The 7710-nt window shown below is 41.4% G+C and overlaps 1 long non-coding RNA gene across 1 annotated transcript in view; it reads right to left on the bottom strand.

Annotated features, from left to right (window-relative positions):
* Nucleotides 1-4817, bottom strand: part of LOC139357516 (uncharacterized) — a 62734-nt gene extending 57917 nt beyond the window's left edge. The window contains exon 1 of the long non-coding RNA XR_011610867.1: nt 4706-4817. This is a non-coding gene — a long non-coding RNA (uncharacterized lncRNA). The remainder of the gene's footprint in view (nt 1-4705) is intronic.
* Nucleotides 4818-7710: the final 2893 nt, after the last annotated feature.

Here is a 7710-nt window from a genome sequence, read left to right on the forward strand (position 1 = left end):
AGCAGAGAGACAAACACACACAGGGAGAAGATTGTGTAATGATGAAGGCAGAGGTTGGGGCAATACATCATCTACAGGCCAAGGGGCACCAGTAACTGCCAGTAAACCACCAGAAGCTAGAGGAGAGGCTTGGAGCAGACTCCTCATCAGAGCCCTCAGACAGAGTCAACCCTGCTGACACCTTGATCTTGGACTTCTAGCCTCCAGAATTATGAGACAATAAATTTCTGTTGTTCTAAGCCACCTAGTTTGTGATACTTTGTCATGGCAGCCCTAACAAACTGATACACCAGAATTGGCTTACGCAATTCTGGGGGCTGACTAAGCAGGTAAATCTACAGGCCAGGCGGTCAGAAAGGGAAAATCATAGAAACACTGGAATTCCACAGCATGGGCTGAAGCTGTTCTTCACAGGCAGAATTTCTTCTCTCTTTTGGGGAAGCCTAAGCCCTGCTTTTAGGGCCTTCAAACTAATCAAGTCAGGTTCACCCAGATTATTCAAGATGATCTTCTTTACCTAGAGTCAAATGATTAGGAACTTTACTTACTTCTGCAAAATTTCATTACAGCAACAATTAGATTAGTGTCTGATTTAATAACTGTGGGTTGTCACCTAGCCAAGCTGACATATCAAAAAAGCCATCACATGGAGCTTCATGGTATGTGGTCATTGTCCCTTTTGCTCAAAGCAACACTGGAATATTTCCAGTCACCAGAATACAAGTTTCCATCTCAAGTGAATAATTTAGTGGCAATGACTACTTTCTGTGCCAAATTGTGGTCTCATCCACAAGATCCCACCTCTGAAAAATAGCAAGTATATCACTATGTTCTAGTGCCAATGAGCATCGAGAAGTTCTGAGCTTTCCGTGTTCCTTGTTTGTCCATGACATCCATTGGCATATATGAGTGACATCTTGTTCCATGTGGAAAACACAGTTGTGAGGAGAGCAGGCAGAAGATGAGGTGGGGAAACTTTTATAGTTTGCCATTTTGATACTTTATCAGGAGAAAAGTCAAGCCATTTTTTATTTTTATTTTTATAAATTTTCTGACACATAGGACACAGAATAATAGAGAGAGTGGAGAATGAAAATTCCTTTTCCCGAGAAGGGATAAAAGCAGTTGGACTCTTTTTGTTCTGGCTTCTATGACAATGACCTCATAATGCATGGAAGCCCCGGGTAGAAAAATTTTTGTGAAGTGTGGCTGCAGTGATTCCTTCTCTTGGCCACCGGGGGTACATTCAGCAAAGTCATTGCAAAGCACAGTATTTCCAAAGACCAAAAAAGAGAACTATCATAGCAGTAGCACATTTGAGGAGGGTGTGAGAGGTTGAAGATGAATTTAGTGTGTGCCTGTCAATTTACCTGTGGAATATCCAGCTGCAGATGTCCAGGAATTAAGAATCAAGCCTGGGATGGGGTGGTCTGGGAAGTAGCAGATAAAGGTGAGAGTTGCAACCCAAAAGAACCTATTTTTAGAGGAAAAAGAGAAAAGGGAAGACAGAAGAACCAAAGAAAGAGGCTGAAAGGAGCCTGGCATAAGGGGAGGAGGAGAACCAGGACAGACATGGCAGCTGTGTGGAAAGAGATTAGGTTTTGCTGTGGACTGAATGTTTGTACCCCTACCAAATTCATGTGTTGAAGCTTGATCTCCAATGTGATGATATTTGGAGTGGGTCCTTAGGGAGATAATTAGGTTCTGAGGGTGGAGCCCTCATGGATGGGATTAGTTCTTTTATAAGAAGAGATGCACGAGAGCATGCTTCCTCTCTTTCTGCTCTCCCCCATGTGAGGATAAAACAAGAAGACAGACATCTTCAAACCAGGAAGGGGGCCCTCGCCAGACACTGGATCTGCCAATACCTTGATCTTGGACTTGGCAGTCTCCAGAACTTTGCGAAATAAATTTCTTGTTTAAACCAACAAGTCAATGGTATATTTGTTATAGCAGCCCAAGCAAAGACAGGGGAGAGAGGCATCAATAATGAAAAATGCTGGACAGAATCTAGTAATATAACAGTGGGAAAAGAGGCCTTTGGATTTGGCCATTGGGATGTTTTAGGTAACCTCAGTGAGTCGGAATTCCACGGTCTGATTGCTAAAGATGGAGAGTGAATAGGAGGTGAGAAAGAGGCTCCCTGGAAGTAGATTTCACTTTCATAAAGAAAGGTCCCCAAGTGTTGTTCTGAGTCTCTGGCCTCTGTTGCCTGAAGCTCTCAGGTTTGAGGAGTCATAGGGTCATAGAGGCAGTTCCGATACACTAGCATAATCCCAGTAACAATTTATTTCTCAGCCTTAGCCTTCAATTTTCTCAAAATTATGTCTTAGGCTTTATTATTATTATTCTTCCCACAGCCATCGCTTCTTACAAATAATGTTTTGGGTAACATCATATTTTTTGACAATTTGCACAGAAATATCACATACCTTTTAGGCCACATGGTGGAATAACCTTTCTTTTCATCTGTATGAATAAAATGCTCTAAAATATATCCCCTGAAAATATATTCTTTTTTTTTCGGGGGTGGAGGGGGGATCTTTATGACCTTAACAGAGATTCCTTGCCTTTAAGGTAGAAAGAAGTCTAACAAGCTACAGCAGCTTAAAATCCCCACCTTTGCATCAGAAGCATGCCAGGAGTATGCTGTGTTTCTCTCCAGAAATTCTAAACAGCGTAGCAGATGCGGGCAACGATTCCCGCTGGGTGAGCGCTCCAGCCGCCATCTTTCTGCTCTCCACAGGACACTTGGGGGCTGGGAGTGTCACTTTGTGGTTTGATGAAACAGCCTCTGGGTGGAGCTGCTGTGACAACTTATTTAAAATCTTCAGGATGCTCAGGGACACACTATAGACAATGTTAAGAACCTTCTTCTCAGAATTGAATGGTCTGTTCTAAAAAAAGCTTTCTGTGAATTTTTGGAAATGTTCCACTCTCTGATATGAAGTAAGGGAAAGGGTCCTTCTTTCATAGTTTCAGGATTTTGATTTCCTTTCTTCCTGCAGATACTTTATAGATTGGGATCAGGCTCAGTACAGACAAATTCATTTGTGAGAATGATGGTGCTTCTTTTTCTCTGTTGTTTTTAATAATTTTAAAAATCTATTAAACAACAAATGTCTGTCATTTTTAATTTAAAGTATGTAGTACTTGCTTGTTCATCATGAAAGAATGGCAACTAACATACATTAAGTGATAATTACTGTTATGGGTACTCTACAACTCATTTTTAAATCAAAACTTATGTAAAATTAATAATAGCATTAATATATAATTCATTATATGCTAGGCTTCATTCTAAATGTTTCATATGAATTAACTAATAAAATCATCGTATGACCCTAAGAAGAAAGAATCATCGTCATCATCATACCCATTTTAAAGATGGAGAAACCAAGACCTGGAAATGTTCAGTAATAGTCCCCAGCCAGATCATTTGTAAACTGGTGGAGCAGGACTTCATACCTCAGCAACCTTCTACCAGAGTTTGGCGCAGTGCTATGCTACCTCTCAGGTGGGCATATTTGGGTAGAAATAGAATTGCCTTAATAACACCCAAGTCCCACTTATTCCTGTGCCAACCTGTCATGAAGGGTCTCAGCTCTTACAAAATGCCCTTCCAATGTCCTGTAGCCCTCAAGGGGTATCTCACGTAGCTGGGTACAAGTATGCTCTCATAGGGTGGTGTGGTTCTTCTCCCTCCCACTCTGTGTCTACCAGGAACAGCATGTCCCTGCTCAGCCTCCAGCCCTCCTGGGGGACCCTGCCACCTGACTTCTCTGTGTGCCCCCACTCTCCTACCAGCTCCTCCACCAAGTCACTGGAAACCCAGCAGTGTCAAGACTCTCATGTTTCTTGTAAAGTGAGAAAGAATGTTTCTCCTCCATGAGAATTTCTTGAGTCCCAGTGTTTAAAGCAGACTTTAATGAAACTATTTTTTCAGTTTTGACTTAAAGACCTCAGTCTGGCTTTCCTTGAGATAAGTCTGGCAAGCTCAAGAGAGGGAGACAAATGCAAGAGGAAGACAAACACAAGAGACAGACACCACGATGTTCTCAGAATTTCCCCCTTAAGATGCTAAGATTTCATTGTCTCCCCAGACTCTCTGTGCCTGGATCACTGTTCCCTCAACCTAAGTTCCTCCTCAGGAAGCTCCTCAGCACTAAACAAATAGACTTTTGCTGATTCCATCCCACCAGTTCATACATCACTGGATATGTCTGAAATCTGCTTAGACTAAAACCGAGACTGCCCATCACACAAGAGAATCAAATATGTCTTATAAACAGACCATACACCTCATTTGTTGGGGCTAATTTGTAGTTACACTTAAGAAGCTAGGGACAAGATGAAAAAGAAATGTGCTCTAATATACCTTACCAAAACTGGATTTAAGAACCATTTTTTATATATATACATATACACACACACACACACACACACACATATATGTGTATATATATTTGAGGGCAGGCAGCTGGCTTCCCAGGCACAGTGTCCCAAGGTGCTCTTCAGGGTCCAGGTCCTCAGCAATGTTGGCCCAGAAACTCAACCATGTCAAGATGCTCACAGGGACGAGGCTCACAAGAAATGAGTTCCCGACTCAACAAGAGGCTATGCAAACACGAAGTCCGGTATGTGAATGTGTGAGAAGGGCTATTTCTTTCCAGTAAATAGAATATATGTAGCATGAGATCCATACCTCCACTTCTCCTAACTTCTGCTGACAAAGTGTTTTGATGGTCAAGAAAGGTCAGGCATTATCCTCAAGGGCATCTCATCCAGGCATCCAGGTATAGAACAGGTCTGCTGACAAAGGATTCTGCAGTGAGAAAAACAGACAACAGTTTAGTGCGGATGGGGAAGCAGATAATAAGCAAAGAAGTAATATATATATTTTTTAATATTTTATATATATAAATATACATATATAAGAATGCCAGATGGCAATAAATGATACTGAGAAAAATAAATCAGGAATAGGGGATAGTGAATGCAGGTGGGCAGGGTATTGCAATTGTAAAAAAAAATATGGTCAGAGAAGAGCTGATAAAGAGACATTTGAGAAAAAGCCTGAAGGAGTTGAAGGCAAAGGCTATGCAGATAATAGGGGTTAGAGAATTCCAGGCACAAGGAATGAAAGGCAAGTACGAAAGACCTGAGGTAAGAGCATGCCTGATATATATGAAAGCCAGCCAGGAGGTCAGTTATGTCTGGAGAGTCATGAGCATGGGGATATCAGAGAAGGTAGGTGGGAGGGCAGCTTGTGTAGGATGTTATGGGCTAAGGTAAAATTATTGGCTTTTACTCTAAGTGGAATGGGATGACATCAAATGGAGTAACGGGACCTAAAATCATTTTAACAAGATCACTGTTTCTATTGTATTGAAATTAGACTGCAGGAGAGGGAAAGGGAGGAAGCAGAGAGATCAGTTAGGAGACTATTGCAATAATCAACGTAAGATACTGAGATCTGAATGCTAACGGTGGAAGTGGTAAGTCAGATTCTGGACATATTTTCAAGAACAAACCAACAGGATCCCCTGATATATTGGATGTGAGGTGTGAAAGAGAGACATCAAAAGTGACCCTGGGGCTTTTGGCCTGATCAACTGGAAGTATGACATAGACCAAGGTATCAGAATTCAGGGTCGGGGCGGGTGGGGGGCGATAGAGACCAGGAGTTAGTATTTGATCATGCCAAGTTTGATTCGCCTGTTCATTGAAAAGGATATACCAAGTGGGCAGTTGGATACATGAATGTGGAGTTCAGAGGACTGACCCATCCTGGATACGAAAACTTCAAAACTATGAGCATATTGTTGATATTTAAACCCAGGATGCAGGACAAGATCACCAAAGGAGCTGTCTGTGATTTGAGCCCTGGGACACTCCAACATTTCCAGGGGTTGGAAATGAGGAGAATTGACTGAGAATTGACCATTACATTAAATTTAGCAATGTGAGGATACTGGTGATTGCAACATGGGTGGTTTCAAAGGAGTGGTGAGAGTAAAAGCTTTTTTGGAGTAGACTTTAGAGAGAATGTGATGGGAAAAAAATAGAGATCACAAGTGTAGACAATTCTTTCAAGGAATCTTGTCATAACTAGGAACGTGGAAGTGTGTTAGCACCTGGATGGGGATAAGGAAGTAAAGAGAAGATATTTTGTCATTTAAAACATGGCAGAAATTACAGCACATATGTCTATTAATAAGAATTATCAAATGGAGAGAAGGAACTGATCATAAGGGGCAAAGAGAAAAGAACTGCTGGGGCAATGTTCTTGAGCACTGAGAGGAAAAGAGTGCTAGGACACAAAAGGAGCATGTAGTCAGATGGGAACAGTAACTGGAGGAAATGCAGAGGAAAGATGTATGTTTTCTACATCTCTGTACTTTCTCAATTTTCTTCCACTGGCTCTTAATCAAACTGCAGGCTGTGCAAAGCTGACACCTCAATACCAATGACCCAGTCATAGCCCTTCCTCCAAAAGCATCACTTAACATCTCTGGGCCTCAGCTTTACCAGCTGAAAATGGGGAGCTTCTTTCAATTTGAAATCAGAAATTTAAATTTGCATGACATTAAAATAAAAATGTTATTTATGCATTTGCTGGCCCACAGGTTGCTGTGGTGTGGGGGAAGAACACTAGGCTGGATTTAGGAACATGGGCTTACGTCCCAGCTTCGCTACTGTCGAGTGATGTGATCTTTGAGAAGGCAGAGAATCTTTCTGAGATTTTTTTTTCTCCAAACTAAATTGTTTGTAAAAAGATTATAACAATTTCAGAAAGATGTTTCATTGTTATGCTTTATAAACTATACAGCTCTATGAAAACGAAGGCTTTAGAACGCCCAGAATGGAGACTTTAGCCCAATTTGTTCTATTTTCACTTGTTTTGCTTTTTAAAACAGAAATTGTCATCACAAACAAAACTCTTCTCTGAAAAGCTCCTGCTTTTGTCCCCATAAAAGAAAAGGAAGCAGAGGCTGGGGCAAATTTGTGAAAAACCAAAGTCCTGGTCATGTTTAAGTAGGAGTCTGGAATGCGTCCCTTCATTTATCTTTTTTTTTTTTTTTTTTTTTGACATTTTCCCCTTCTCCCTGTCATGGAAGCCAGCTTTTCTCCTATTACAAATCTGAAGCTCCCAGGCCCAGGCTTGCTCATGCAGGGGGAATTCTCCACTGGAAACTACCTCACTTACTCCTGGTTGTCTCCAAGCTGTGAACTCACAAGCAATTCATTCTAGAGGCTCTAAAACAGCCCCTGCCACAATAGATGCTGTTTATAAAGAGTTGAAACAACTGCTGTAAATATTGGTGAAGTAATTGACTAGCATCATTAGCACAGCTCTGTACACATAGCTAGGTGTGGAAGGTTCTACAGGAATAGGACCCTGAAAGTGGTTCTGTTGACTCTTCACAACCACACCATTTCTAGCAAATTCTGACCACTCCAGATTCTCAAGACTCTTGCTTGTATGCAGTCTTACCCTATCATGCCCACGTTAGCCCCACACTGCCAGGAGTGCACAAGGTTTTCCATGGGCACATTTATGTTGCATAAGTAATGGTTGAAGATATTCCAGAAAGCAAAATATTGCCATTGCTTTATGCCTGTCTATAGTGCTCCTTAGAGAATTCTGAACAGGTAGCATTAACATGCTTGGCATGTTAAAATCCTTGAAAAGGGAAGCTAATGAAA

Source organism: Macaca nemestrina, chromosome 12 (genome assembly GCF_043159975.1).
Source record: "Macaca nemestrina isolate mMacNem1 chromosome 12, mMacNem.hap1, whole genome shotgun sequence".
Classification (NCBI taxonomy): domain Eukaryota; kingdom Metazoa; phylum Chordata; class Mammalia; order Primates; family Cercopithecidae; genus Macaca; species Macaca nemestrina.